The sequence below is a fragment of the Capsicum annuum genome, chromosome 9, assembly GCF_002878395.1.
Source record: "Capsicum annuum cultivar UCD-10X-F1 chromosome 9, UCD10Xv1.1, whole genome shotgun sequence".
In the NCBI taxonomy this organism is placed as follows: domain Eukaryota; kingdom Viridiplantae; phylum Streptophyta; class Magnoliopsida; order Solanales; family Solanaceae; genus Capsicum; species Capsicum annuum.
Window position 1 is genome coordinate 133,742,741 of NC_061119.1, and position 13,031 is coordinate 133,755,771.

At 35.5% G+C, this 13,031-nt stretch overlaps 1 non-coding gene across 1 annotated transcript; it reads left to right on the top strand.

The window, feature by feature from the left end:
* Window positions 1-412: 412 nt before the first annotated feature.
* On the top strand, window positions 413-518 carry LOC124887590. Its single transcript, XR_007045356.1, has one exon. It is a non-coding gene; the product is annotated as a small nucleolar RNA R71 (small nucleolar RNA).
* Window positions 519-13,031: the final 12,513 nt, after the last annotated feature.

Sequence of the window (13,031 nt, forward strand, 5' to 3'; positions counted from 1 at the left end):
TCCCCATGTAGTTGACTGAATCTAGATTAACAGAACATACATTTACTTTATGCTCTCCACTTTCGCAAACTTTATATCACGAATATACCTATTGAATTGCATTTGTTGTGGCTGCTGGTTGTGTCGCACCCAACTTTAAGTTGGTCAACTGAGTATTCATATGATTCTAGATTGTTGGAATCTATGCCTGTAATGCAGTAAATTGATTAACCTCCAATACCCAACAACCTTCTTTGGAGTGCTTCTTGAGTCTGCATGCCAATCAGGATTCCCTTGTGGGATTTGATTCAGCAATGTATACAATTCTTCATAAGTTTTCTCCAAAGCTTTGCCTCCTACTACTGAATCTAAGAGAATCTTCATATTAGACTCAAGGCCTTTTATAAATGTGTGCACCAAGACATTATTTGATTGATAGTGATGAGGACAATTTCTAAGCATGCCTTTAAATCTCTCCCAAGCTTGGTAGAGATTTTCTCTATCTTTCTATCTAAACTCAAGATCTCACTTCTTAATCGTGCAGTCTTCTGGGATGGAAAGAATCGAATAAGGAACTTTCAAGCATAATCTTCCTATGAAGTGATGGAGTGTGGTGGTTCAGCATGTAACCATCTTTTTGCTTCCCTATTTAGAGAAAAAGAAAAGAGTGTTAATCTGACATAATCAACATTCACATCTTTAGAAATATATGTATCACTTATTTCTAGAAAGGTCTGTATGTGTTGCTGTGGATCCTCATGTGAAAGTCCATGAAAGTTCCCCGTAGAATTCAATAATTGCACCATATTTTGTTTCAATTCCTACTGATCTCCTAGTTTAGTTTCCTAAATGTTGTTAGTTACATGGTTCGTAAGTGGGATTTCCACCTTATGAATAGGTCTTGCGGCTGGTTGAACTGGAACAACTAGAATAACAGGAGCTAGAATATTTCCAATATTTGGATCAGCAACAATTAGATCTCATATTTCATCCATCTATCCCTGTTGAATGTAATATTAAGCTCTTCGCCTCTGAAGAAAAATTATTTCCAGTTTCGTAAAAGGCTCTACCAACTCTTTATCCCTACCCAGTCCAATGTTCAGCTAAAACTGAAAAAAATAAGCCGCTAAGATCAAGTTGTTAACACTTAAACTTATAATCAAAAACCAAAAATTAAGCAATTTACTAATTATACCGGTCCCCGACAACAGCGCCAAAACCTTGTTACACCCCTATGCACACGCAACTGTACTTGATCGTACAAGTAGTATCAAAACTTAGACAGTAAGATATCGTTCCCACGAGGACTAATAAACTAGAAATTTAATCAACCTTTAGTTTAAGAAAATTAGCTATTAAGTACTTGAGAGTATCCAGATGATGTTGAATTTAAGAATAAAAATGTAAATTATTATACAGTGAATAACTAGTGGTGACTAGAGCAAAGCAAGAAACGGTTGTAATCAATAATGATGAGGATTCCAAGGTTGAGGAATTTCGAACAATCAAACAATTCCCTATTCTTATAATAGTCTAATTGGTTATCTGGTTATTGATTCACACGGGTTTTTCCATGATCTGGGTCTCCCGACCTCAAATCTTCTACCTATTGAACATTATAGCTACAACTCTCGCAGAGATACAACAATTCTTCTAGATTCATAAAGTTATCTTCTTGCAATTGAACAAAGCAAGTCTTCTAGATATATCCCTATCATAGATGCTAATTCAAATCCCTTATTTTATAAAAGGATAAGAACCTTGCTCCTTAATTTCTTCATTCTATCCTACAATTCCCCTCCTGGATGCACATTGAAATATAGATTTATTCTAATGGTGGCCACTCATCAAAATACTAAGCTTAAGAAATTAAGAACAACCCAGATGATAATCCAAAAAGAAACTATGAATAAGATTATAAAAGAGTAATCATGTTCTTGGCCTCAACCCCAGAATAAGGGAGTTTAGCCATGCATGTTTGAATTCAACATCCAAAATAAGTAATTAACCATACCCAAAAATAATTCTTGATGTAAAGAAGTTCAAAAGAAATATGAAGAACCCTAAAAGAAAGAATTTGCATTCTCTTGTCGCTGTTATGCTTTCCCCCAAAAAGTCCTTCGAATTGTGCTCACGTGTTCCTTTTATACTTAAGAAAATTTCACTAGCACTGCAGTCATGATGCGATGTGTTGCTAATCGCATTGAACCAATCAACGCATCGCGTCAACATCGCATTGTCACACTGGAATTCATCTTTGAAAATTAAGCTAAGTCAATTTCTTCACCACACGATACAACGTGTTAACATAGCGTCGTGTCACTAAAACTTGCTTCTCAGAATTTGGATAAGTGTCAAAACTTTAGGCATCAATACAACGCAGTGACATCACATTGATTCACTAGAATTTGATCTTGAAATTTCTTCTAAGGCACAAAAATCACACATCGACGTGACGCGTTGACATCGTGCCATTGCACTGGAAGTTGTTCTTCAATTTTTTGCTAAGGAAGAATAATTACCAGTTGATACGTTGCGTTGAGATAGCGTCATGTCATTGTTATTTTTCTCCAGTTTCTTTCTTTCTTCTCGTCAATCCTCCAGATGTTTTAGACTTCAATCCACATGGTCTTTCGCTTTTTCATGATATGTATCCCATTGTATTCTAAATCCATAAAAAATTAACCTTGTATCTTTAATTACATCGGTTATCCATGAAACACAATTTAACTCATAGTTTAATATATTTAACATACTTTTTATTCTAAAAATAAGTCCAAATATGGGTTAATAGAGGTATTTGGACATATAAATACGCTTAAGATCAGGAGTTAAGTTTTCTTTAGTGATATATCTCTTTTGAGGCATGTATATCTCACCTTTGTTAAATAACTTAAAATCCATGTATTTGACACTTGGATTATTAAGTGTACATAGTTATTTTGAAATCAAATTGTAATTCCCCGAATCTGGTACCCGAAACGCTACACGGTGCTCACGACCCCGAAGGACCACAAGCTAACCCATGAAAAATATTTGTACCTCTATACTGCAGAATATACCATAAAATGTGTAAACATGAACTGAATGGACATAAGGTTCAAAACTGAATGAACATCTGATAAACAGTATCTAAAAATGATATAACAATACCAAAGCAATCTGAAATAACTATCTAACATGCTATAGTCTAAAAGCCTCTAAGCTGTCTAAATAAGGAGTTGATAGGACATGTCCCCAACCAACTCTGACTTTTGAAATAAACTAAAAACTGAATTAGTAATGAAATCATCATGTCCTCGAAGGATGAGGACTCACTGCTAACTCTGACCACTGAACTAAGATGCTACTGGTTCTCTGGAGCTCATACTTCTAAATCTATGGTATAAGACACCATAGCGCTAATGCGTCAGTACTTTGAATGTACTGGTATGCAAGTGAGGTAGGTTGAATGCAATAGGTTTATATGCATGAACAATACGAACTGACTGACTAACATGAACGTGAGAATACATGCATGCATACGTAACTATAACTGAGATAATGCTAGGACTGAATACTGAGTTCTGACTACTGAGTTTTACTAATAACATAGAATTATTGATATCTGAAGGACTGATACTATGTTCTGATATATGAATAACTGTGTCTGAAAGTTCTAATTATGAAGAACTGATCTGGTTGACTATATCTAACAGTCCTGAAGATGAGTACTGATTACTTAAGTTTTGATGACAAATATAACTGATAACATGAATGGTTGTATCTGACAGTCCTAAATCTGATGGAACTATCTGAGTTCTGTTATATATCTGATTTAACTGTATCTGGCAGTCCTGAAATTTGAAGAACTTACTTAGTTCTTTTATTGAGGCTAAGACTTATATTGAAACTATAATTATGGGAGGTAATTATCTATCGACATGCCCCAGAACTGAACTGGTGGGGTCCAACCTGTAACCCCAACTGGAAGGTGTCAGTACCGTGCCATGGGTAAAGGCGTACTGTGAGTATACCCTCGCTGATAGGAAGCTCTTCCATCAACCCCTCCTAGTAGGTAACCTAAATGAGATGTATATATATCCCTAAACGCATAGGGTGCATCTCAACCTATGTTGGCTACATAATTCTGGAACACAAAGATTGTTTCTAAGGATCACACCCTCCACTAAATAACTGGTGAGTCCCCATCTTTGGGTTCACTTGGTGCTGAATCCTAATCCTAACTAAATAGACACTGAACAAATTAACTAAACTGAACTGATGGTATTATTTTGCGGAGCTGAACTGAATTTACTGAGTTCCGTTGACTGACGGAGTACTACTGAGATCTGAGGACTGACTAAGAGTACTGAAGTTACTGAGATTTACTGGGAATATTGAGATCATGGATATTACTGAATTACTGAAATTACTAATATTTCTGAGATTTCCTGAGTCACATGACTGACTAAGTTCTATGGATCATAGCTTGACTAAGAGTATCGTGAAAACATGACATGAATCTAGGCATATAGCAAAATTATTGGTTACAGGTACCCCAAGGAATTGATGGAAAGAAAATGACATAGCATGACTTACGTGAACACATGACCAACAACACAATTCATAATTCATATATTAAAGCACTTCATCAAATAGGTTATATACATAAACTTGTACAAACATAGGGATTTCATAATATCATGCTATATCGGCATTTAATCAAACACATGATAGGCATAATATATGTAGACACCATTATACAACAATTACACATCATGATTTAACATATAATTTCATTATCCAAGGGTTTAATCATAGGTTCACATAAATATACATCTATTCAAATCAATTCCACATAACATTAATCACCCAACATGGATTTGAATTCAATTGATCATTCTCAACATAAACAAAATAAACCCAGCATGAAGTTCATAAAGAAAATCTAAAATCTTGACTTTAGAAAAGAGATTCTTCGGCTTCATGGATGAAAGGAGTCCATGAATGAACACTATGCATACCTGGGATGTGATTTCTTGAGGATTGATGGTGAAACCTTCTTGAATTTGAATCCCTAATAGAAATCCTAGTTTGTTCTTGAGAGAAACTTGAGAGAAACTAGTATATTTTGGGTGAAGAATGTCTAAATCACGTGTTATTGGGTATATATAGGGGTGGGAAATTGACCCTTTTAACCTTGGACACGTCTTAAATTTCTAAGAAAATTTCTCGATTTTTATCCTTGGTGCGACGCGCCACTATTGTGCCAAGTCACTGGAAAGTGACAAATGGGAAATTGCACGGTGGCGCAACGCGGAGCTATTGCGTTGCCACCTTGTCTACAACCTGGAAGTTTGGCATGATATGCCACTATTGCGGAGCAATACTGAAAATTGACAATTTCCATTTGAGCTATCTCCACGATGGACTGAAGGCTCAGGCGATACACTATCTCACTAAAAAGGCTTTAACTCTTCACCCGGGTGTCGGATTCGGGCGAATTTGGTATAGATGGAAAGCTTATTTGATTCCCCATATGATAAAAAATAAAAATCCTAAAAATACCACGTGTACAAAAGTGGATTCATCTTTTAAAGAAATATTCTAACATTCTTGGAAAACTTTTCAAGCTAGTAAAAGTACTGGTTATTACACAAATGAAAAGTGTTTTTTTGTCAAATGATGAAGAATGTTTTCTCTTGCTTATACTTTAGATTATATATGTTATAGTTAGAGGTTTGTATATGTGGGCATTAGATATATATGGTTTAACCAATATTTCTTGATTAACCCTAATATTAATGAATTCTACAATGAACTTGGCCTTGATAAATGTATGCATAAAAGTGTTCGTGAAAATGTCTAAATGAAATATCTAGTCACATATTAATGTTTTATTAAACTATGGTATTGGTCTAGTAAATAATAATAGGATAAGATATTGTTATAAGGATTGTGAATACTTTATAAGTTGTTGGTAAAGGCATTGTTGGCCATGTATTGAGTCATAATGAATATGAATGGTTAGTAAATGGTTGGTAAGAACCTTGTTAATCATTCAATGGATTAATTTATTACTTTTGATAGTGTGATGGCTAAATAAGTATGTATAGGTGATAAATAGTATTGTAATGATATTGTAATCCATGTGATTAGTTAAATTTAGACCATGTTGGTTGATGGCTATGAAAGGGGTTCATTTCTTTAAACATCAACTTGTAATTGCGTGTGCAACTAAAGTGTGGTATAGAAATACTTATGAAGAATAAATGGGATAGTAAGGGTCTTGATGACCACCTATATAATTGAATGATGATTTCGATTAAGACATTGGCCTAATAAAGTGTTTAATCAATAATTGTTTCCATGAAGACCTGCTGGTCCCATATGGTGGTGTTTTGATAAATGGTTCAAGTTCTTAAGTTTTGAAATGAATTGTGAGGATATTAATGCAATAACTACAAGGGTATAAGATTTCAAAGGTCAACTAATAATGCCTTATGGATTGAGTCCCGCACCTAATGAAATGACTAGTAGTTCGAGTCTCTAGTCTAATAAAATGACTTATGGTTCGAGTCCCTCACAAAATTAAATAACCAATGGTTTGAGTCCCTTGTCTAATGAAATGACTAGTGTCTCTTGTCCCTAGTCCAATGAAATGGATTTTGGTTTGAAACCTTTGCCCAATAAAATGACTAGTGGTTTGAGTCCCTGGTCCAATGAAATGTCTTGTGGTTAGAGTCCCTTACCTAATTAAATTACTAGTGGTTTGAGTCCTTAGTCTAATAAAATGGCTTATTGTTCGAGACCCTCGCCCATTAGAGTAACTAGTGGTTCGATTCCCTACTCCAAAGAAATAGATTGTGGTTCAAGTCCCTTGACCAATGAAATTACTAGTGGTTCGAGTCCCTAGCCCAATATAATGGCTAGTGGTTAGAGTCCTTTGCCCTATCAGACGGCTTATGGTTTGAGTCCCTTGCCTAATGAGTTGGTTTGATGTTTGGATTGCCTTGACTAGTGTAACAAAGATGTTTAATGTTCTAAAATTTGTAAGATGAAAGGTTGAAAGTTCTTTACTCCTTGTCTTATGAGTGAATGATCTAAGATTGATTGCAATGACTCTTTCAATAACTTGATATGCTATTTAAATAGTTGTATATATATATATATATATATATATATATATATATATATTCATACATGCCTATACTAATGTAAGTGTGATTCCATATGATAGTTTGACTTGGATTGAACAAATGCACTATTTTATCCTTATCCTGGAGATATATGCTAGCGCTCCATTTACTAACTATCTCTGGATACTATGTCCCCATACGACATAGTTTTCGGAGCTTCTTCTTCTTTATCTATACTATGACCAAGTGTTTGGGTGGATCATGTGTTGAAATTAAAGTGGTGATCTTCTATTCTCCATAAGTCCTGCATTGGATAGTCTTTTACTTTAAGTCATAGACTTAATTTATTTGACTTAGTGTTGGCTATTGTCAGGGGCATGTCCCGACATATTTTAGACATTGAATTTGTAGAAGTTTTGGGTGGACTTAGGTATATTAGCTAGATTATCAGCATTAATGAAATGTTATATATTGTATAAGTATTGACTACTAGCTTTATTTTTCTGCTATTTTGATTTATGGTCAGAGTTTATCAGATACTCATGGTTTGTTGAGGTTTTCATGTTGGGTTAACGGGTTGAGATCTTCTCTAAGTTAGGCTTGAGATGCCCTTATGACATGACCCTATTTTAGGGCGTGTCATATTGGTAGAGACTAGATTCATGGTCTTATGGGAGTCCACAAAACTATGTTAAGTAGAGTCTCTTTTATGGGTATGTATCATGCCAAACTTTTATAAGAGTGGCTATGAGATATTTAGGAAAAAATTTTCCTTTCTTATGTCTCAATGTCAAGCAATATAGATTCTAAGGTCTTAGATTCCTCTAATTTATTCTTGCTCATCTTTCAGATCATGGATCTAAGAAGATCTGACATTCAAGAAAACTCTTCTTTCCCGACTGAGGGAAATATGGACAAAGCTTGGCCAATTTATGAGATTCAAACCTGGTTAAGGGTTGCGATATCTGATTACTGCCACTAACCCTACTGTTGGGGGTGACACTTCTTCTCAGTTGCCTTAAAATGTTGGGTTCTATTGCTCCCTTACTCTATTGACTCAGGATGATAATAAATGGTCCTAGAGGTAGTATTAGGTAGGTCCTAGCTTCAATCATGTGGCTAGTTCTCCCTACCCGAACCCATTAGGAGACAGATATTTGTAAAGATTTATTGCTTCTAGGGCACAAGTTGCTCAACATTAGGTCAGTAGGGCCGAATCCACACTCACCTATCTTCCTTATTAGTTTTGTGGTCAATCACAGCGTGGTTGTCATGGGGAAGAAAGAATCAATGTTTTAAATATAGTCAATAGGGTCACATGCAATGAGAGTGTCCCATAATGATTATTTCTTGGGGAAAAAGGGATCAATTGCCACTTCTAGCTTTGACATTATTCGGGACCATATCAATGCTCTTACTATCCCTAGGGAGCCCGAGGCACCATCAGATGCTAATGCGGGTATGTTGAAACTTTTTTTCTCTTGATATGTATTATTTGCTTGACTCAAGGTCTACTCTTTTTAATGTGACCCCGTATGTGGCTGTGCATCTTGATTTTTGGCCCTGAGAGTCTTTCAGTTCCCTTTTATGCTTCTACTTGGTTGGACACTGTGGTTTTTAAGAGGGTCTATTGGGGGTTGTGGTATTTATTAGTGGCAGAAAAACTATTGTAGACTTGAAAGAGTTGGCCACGGTTGATTTTGATGTTGTCCTATGGATGGATTGGTTACATTCGTGTTATGATTCCTTAGATTGTCGGACCCGTAGAGTCATGATAAAATTTCCCTAATGAATTGATCATTTTATGGGAAGGTGGTTCTTTGGTGCCTAAAGAGAGATTCATTTCATATCTTAAATACCATGAAGTAATCTCGGTGTTTGTATTATTCGATCTGTCTTAAAAATTCTAACTTGGAAAGTTCTTCTCTAAAATCTGTTCTTGTGGTTAATGAGTTTCCTGAGGTTTTCCACTGATCTTCCCGGTATTTCTCCCTATAGGAAAATTGATTTTTGGGATTGATCTTATTCTAGACACTTGTCTAATTTGTATCCCTCCATATAGATTGGCTCTGGTGGAATTGAAGAAACTTAAGGAGTAATTGTAAAACCTATTAGATAAAGGTTTCATCCATCCTAGTGTGTCTTCTAGGAGTGCTCACATATTGTTTATGTGCGAGAAAGATGGTTCCCTTTGTATGTGAATTGACTATCGTCAGTTTAATAAAGTGACCATAAAGAATAAATATCCTCTTACTAGGATCAGTGATTTGTTTGATCAACTTCTAGGTGTGAAGAGATCCTTTATTATTGATCATTGGGCAGGTTATCATCAACTTAAGGTTGGGGAAGCGGATATCCCTAAGACCGCCATTAGAATCCGATATGGTCACTATCAGTTTCTAGTTATGTACTTTGGGTTAACCAATGTCCCCATGGAATTCATGGATGTGATGAATAGGGTCTTTCATCCATTCATGGAATTGTTTATCATTCTCCTTATTAATGACGTCTTGGTCTATTCTAAGAGTAACATGGATCATCTCGATCACCTCTATGCTAAATTACAAGCCTTGAAAGGTCATTATTTATGTGCCAAGCTCCCCAAGTGTGAGTGTTGGGTAAAGGTTGTGACCTTCGTTGATCATGTTATCTTTAGTAGAGGGATCATTTTAGATCCTCAAAAGGTTGTGACCATTAAAAAGTGGCCTAGACCTACAACTCCAACCGACCTTCAAAGCTTCTTGGGTCTAGCCAATTACTGTAGGATATTTGTGGAGAGGTTTTTTACCATAGCTGCACCATTGACTATGTTGACCAAAAATTAAGTCACGTTCTTATGGTCGGATCCGTGTGAGGGTAGTTTTGAGAAGTTGAAAAATAAATTAACTTTAGCTCCAGTTTCAACCTTACCCGAGTTTAATGATGGTTTTGTAGTTAATTATGATACTCCTTATATTGGACTCAGTTGCATATTGATGCAACATGGTAGGGTAGTAGCCTTTACTTCTAGGAAATTGATAGATTCTGAGGAGAACTAACCTACTCATGATTTGGGATTGATATCCATGAGTTTTTGCTTTTAAGATAGTGAAACATTATCTATATAGAGTCTACGTTTACGTCTTTTTGACCTTAAGAGTCTTCAGTATACGTTTACTACGTAGGAATTGATTTTCTAACAAATGAGGTGGATTGATTTGTTAGAAGTCTATGATATGAGTTTGACCTTTATATTTCTTTAACTATGGTATATGTGGTTGTGTTTAATTCGGCATCCAGTCTTGCGGGCTTCTTTTATTGCATGGTTATGTTTAGATGGTTCTTTATTGATGTCTAGATGGTTAATATGAAGAACTTTATGCCTATAGTGTTATGTATTATTGTTAGGGGTCTCAGTTTGAGTTGTATGTGAAATTCTTGTAGTGAGGTTCCTTAAATGACCCTTTTTAGGTTAGGATGGTAGTGGCTTGGGAAACATGGTAATAGTTTAGACAAAAGAAATATAGAAGTCCCTAAGTGGAGGAGATTCTAGGGTGACTACTATAACTAAGCTTTTGATAAAGAGAGGTAAGGTTGTCTTCATGATAAAGTGGTAGAAAAGGAATAGAGAATTAAAGCCATTGTGGAAATAATAAAGGGTTCTCGATCTTTGGAAGGATAGGTCATATCGTGGGTATGTAAGCGGTAGGTTTGAATGTTGCGGTTTGAAGATATACCAAATAGTTGTGTTGGGTATTTAAGAAGTTTTGGAAGGCGTGTTTATGAATTATTTTATGGCATAATTGTTTTGTAGTTTTGGGTTTCCAAATGTATGTTTGTGTTTCAGGCAATAGTGCCTGGTTGTAGATATGCTATGTTATTTACTTGTGGTTTTCCAATTAAAATGATGATGGAGCAGAGTAGTGTGGGATGGATGTAAGAAATAGAGCCTAGTTGCTTAAGTTAACTTCTTTTAGTTTTGGATATGCTTGAATATGAAAATATTGTATGGCTAGACTTAGAATCTTGTAGGGATGTGTCTTGGTAAGCTCTAACTTGAAGTGGACTTTCTCTCTAGCATGAGTTCCAGTCTCCTTGTTTTCCATGTTGCAATGTTGGGAAAATATGTGGGTGATCCTTCGTTGATTATTCCCTTGGAGGGTGTTGATATTTCAAACTCCTTGTCCTATGAGGAGATCCCAGTGAGGATATTGGATTCGTAATTTCTGTAGTTGCAAACAAAATAGGTGGCTTCAGTGAAGGTTCTATAGAGGAACCAAAAGTCCGACGAAGCTATTTGGAAGGCAGAAGAGGACATGAAGTCCAAGTATACACATTTGTTTTTCATTTTGGAAACTTTGTAATGAGGGCATGTGCTAATCTTCTTCATTTTATTTATGTCTTTAGTAAGCAGTGGGTCTAAGACTCTAATCTTTGAAATAATAAAGTGTCTTTGATAAACAAAGGGGAATGAATCCCAAGAAAAATAAAATGAATTGTTGATTGATGATGGTCATGATATGTGTTGTATGTTTTTTGTATGCTTTGTTTTCAAACTTGTTTAAAAGTTGTTTTGATGAGTAATGATGTGTTTACTTGTGACTATACTTGGCCTACCCTTCATTCGAGGACGAAGGATCCTAGTGGGGGAGAATTGAAATAACTTAGCTTTGGAACTTAGGAAAAGTCTCTTGGATGGTGCATTCTGATCGAGATACAATTTAGGTGTGTCACTCGTAACCTTGTGTATGAGTCCTACCCTCTATAACCTCCCCTCTAGTACCTTGAGCAGCCTAGAATGGTAACATACTATCCACAATACATCTTGGCCTTCCCTTAGTCGTACATTAAGGTACGAGTCGTGCCTAGGTGAGTCGTGAGGTTCTTGGTACTGCATCAAAAGTTGACTATTTTTGGTATGGATCATAGGTATGTTTTAGGGTCCAAGTATTACCCTTTGGGTATGGGTTTAGGGTGCATGGTCATACCTTGGAGAGTGTATGATTCATAAGTGAAGCGTAGGGTACAAGTTAAGGTACCATTAGTACTCTAGGGTTTGGTTGACTCAAGTGAGTCGTACCCAACTTTGGGGTTATTTTCCATATTTTAGTTGAGGACCTTATGGTCATTTCATACCCTCAAAACCCTATGTCCCCTCACTATATATGTGAGTATGGCCTCCTTAAACATATTTTTAGGGGATCAAAATTCCAAAATAGCTTCTCAAACACTTGTTTGAGGCAGAGGAGTTTCAACGGTGTTCATCTTGGGTAAAGAAGTCATGTTTTCTTTGGTGAATCATCTTTTTTTAGGCATGTATCTCTGTTCCTTTTTAAATAACTTTAAAACCGTGTATTTCACACTTGTATTAGTAAGTGTACATGGTGATTTTGAAATAAAATGATAAGGGTTTTTGTTTTCAAATGATGAATAATGTTTGCTTTTTCTTAGACTTGTGATTATATATGATATTGGTGGTGGTTTTCATATGTGGGTCTTTGTTGAATGTGGTTTAACAAATGGGTCTTGATTAACCCTAATATTAATGAATTCTACCATGAACATATCCTTGATAAAGGTATGCACATAAGGTGTTTGTGAAAATGTCTAAATAAAATGTCTAGTCAGATATTAATGGTGTACTGAATAATGGTATTGGTCTAGTGAACATGAATGGGATATGATATTGCGATAATGAATGTGAATACTTGATAAGTGGTTGATAAAAGCATTGTAGGTCATGTATTGAGTCATAATAAATATGAATGCTTGGTAAATGGTTGTTAAGAACCTTGTTAATCATGTAATGGATTAATTTATGATGTTAGATAGTGTGATGGCCCAATAAGTATGAATAGTTTATAAATGGTATTTTAATGATATTTTTAGCCATGTAATTAGTTAAATTATGACCATGTTGGTTGATGGCTACGAAAGGGGTTTATTTCCCTA